The 2,500-nt window shown below is 52.2% G+C and overlaps 1 protein-coding gene across 1 annotated transcript in view; it reads right to left on the reverse strand.

The window, feature by feature from the left end:
* The window catches only part of ptprn2 (protein tyrosine phosphatase receptor type N2), a gene marked incomplete at its 5' end in the record, with an annotated part of 307,452 nt that overhangs the window by 6,461 nt on the left and 298,491 nt on the right, over window positions 1-2,500 (reverse strand). The gene's annotated exons all lie outside the window — the stretch shown is intronic.

Consider the following 2,500-nt stretch of genomic DNA (forward strand, 5'->3'; position numbering starts at 1 on the left):
AGAAAAGAGACCCCCTTCTCCTCAGAGAGAATGGATGGAGAGAGAGAGAGAGAGCGGGGCAAGATAGAAAGAGAAAGAGAGAGAGAGCAAGAGAAAGCTAGAATCCTAACAGACTTTTTTCTTTCTTTCTTTTTTTCAGTGCGAAAAGACGCAGAGTGCAGCTGGGCTTCCACCTCAAAAAGTGCTCCACCACTTTCAAGTCTAAAGAAGTGCTGGAGCCCCTTAGTGTAGGAGGGTAGAGAAGCCTCTCTCTCCTTCTCCCTTTTCCACAAGAAGAAAAAAGAGACTTGAGGAATAGTGCGTTCTTCAGTAATTTACAATTTATTCAGAGGAATCAGAGTTTTGTGGGGTGGGGTGAGGGTTGAGGTGGCGGGCGGTGAGTGCAAACGAATGTAAGGGGCACAAAAAATAAAATGTCTGGGAAAAAGAAAAGAAAGCGTAGATGAAATGGAGGGCTGGTGAAAAAGACGGGGAGAGATAATGCAAGAGGAAGAAACAAGGAAAAGAGGAGGAAGACAGGAGGAGAGTAGCGGAGCGGTGATTCCCATCAGCCTCCGGGAAAAGAAAACGAAGACAAAATGAATAAAAGAAGAGGAGGTGGTGATGGGAGAGGAGAAGAGGACGAAAGGAGGAGAGGAGGAAGGAGGAGAGCAGTAGGGTTGCCACTTCCCAGCAGCCTCTGGGAAACAAAATGAAAGGAGTGAAAAAAGAGGAGGAGGTGATGGAAAAGGAGAGGAGGATGAAAGGAGGTGGAGAGGAGGAGGAGGAGGAGGAGAGGAGGAAGAGAGGAAAAGAGAGAGCAGCCTCTGGGAAACAAAATGAAAGGAGTGAAAAAAGAGGAGGAGGTGATAGAAAAGGAGAGGAGGATGAAAGGAGGTGGAGAGGAGGATGAGAGGAGGAAGAGAGGAAAAGAGAGAGCAGTGGTGTGGCCACTTCCATCAGCCCTCAGGGAAAAGAAAAGCGAAGATGAAATGAGAGAAAAAAAGAGGAGGAGGTGATGGAAGGAGGAGGAGGAGGAGAGGAGGAAGCAAGGAGGAGTAGAGGAGGGAGAAGAGAGAGCAGTAGCGTGGCCGTTCCCACCAGCCCCTCTGGGAAAAGAAAAACGAAGATGAAATGAGAGAGAAAAAAGAGGAGGAGGTGATGGAAGGAGGAGAGGAGGAAGCAAGGAGGAGTAGAGGAGGGAGAAGAGAGAAAGAGCAGTAGGGTGGCCGTTCCCACCAGCCCCTCTGCTTCCTTTGATCACGCAAGTGCACACAGCACACAGCGAGCAGCGGCAGCATCAGCTAAAAAAAACCCTCCTGGGCCTCCTTCTCATAGGCCACCAGACAAAGGGAGAACCAGGGGAGAACCGGCCCCTAGCCCAAGCCCCTAGCCCCAACCCTCGGCCCCCAGCGCCGTGGCCCCTGACAGCCTGGGAAAGGCCCCTCCCAGTGGGGCTTGGAGCCCTTTCCCTGCCCCTGGCCTTTGATCCCTTGGCAGTGGAGGGTGGAGGTGGAGATGGAGGTGGAGGTGGAGGTGGAGGTGGCTGCAGTCGTGGTGGCATGGACAGGACAGGACAGGACAGGGACGGACAGGACAAGACAGGGCAGGGCAGGGCAGGGCAGGGCAGGAGAGGGCAAGGGGACACCCAGGTCTCACAGTGACTGCAGCAGCAGGAGGGTGTGAGCCTGAGGAGGAAGGATGGGATGAGACGGGGTGGTGGACACGAAGGGAAGGGATGGGATGGGGTGGATGGTTGGCTAAGGATGGGGTCACGGCAGATGCATGGATGACCTGCTACACCCGGGGAGGAGAATTAGTCAGGGAAGTGTGTGTGTGTGTGTGTGTGCATGTGTGTGTGAGGGGTGGACGTCGAGGTGGCAGAGGGGCCATGAGAGAATGGACTGGGTGTGGGGGGTTGCAAAGGGGGGCTGGGAAGAGAAGAGAGGAGGCGAGAGGGCGTGGAGGGCAGGCCAGGGCAAGCAGAGCCACCCCATTGTCTCTCTGGCCAGTTTCACATGAGCTGGTTAATTTTATGCAGCCCTCTGCAGAAGACTGAGTTTGAGAAAAATGAGAGGAGGGGTTGGTGGTGGTGGTGGTGGTGATGGTGGCGGTGGCGGCGGTGGTGGTGGTGTGTGTGTGTGTGTGTGTGTGTGTGTGTGTGTGTGTGTGTGTGTGTGTGTGTGTGTGTGTGTGTGTGTGTGTGTGTGTGTGTGTGTGTTCTATGTGGATGATGAAGGTACCCTAAATGTCAAATGTGGGCAACATGTCTCCTCTTGTTTTAAGATTTCAAGAGATTTCAAAGGAGAAAAATATGAGGAATGAATTTCACTTTTTTTCGACAAATGTCTTAAAAAGTGGACCTTCAGAAAAAACTGGAGAGTTAAAACATTCCAAATGAACAGGAATGTCTCAAAGGCCAAACCAGCGAACACGCAAAGCTCCCGAAAGGAAATTCGCCCCTCCCTTTACTAGTGGAGAGAATTTTTCTAATTTACTTCCCGCTCCTCAAATCCTATTC

The sequence above is a fragment of the Engraulis encrasicolus genome, chromosome 9 (genome assembly GCF_034702125.1).
Source record: "Engraulis encrasicolus isolate BLACKSEA-1 chromosome 9, IST_EnEncr_1.0, whole genome shotgun sequence".
Lineage (NCBI taxonomy): Eukaryota > Metazoa > Chordata > Actinopteri > Clupeiformes > Engraulidae > Engraulis > Engraulis encrasicolus.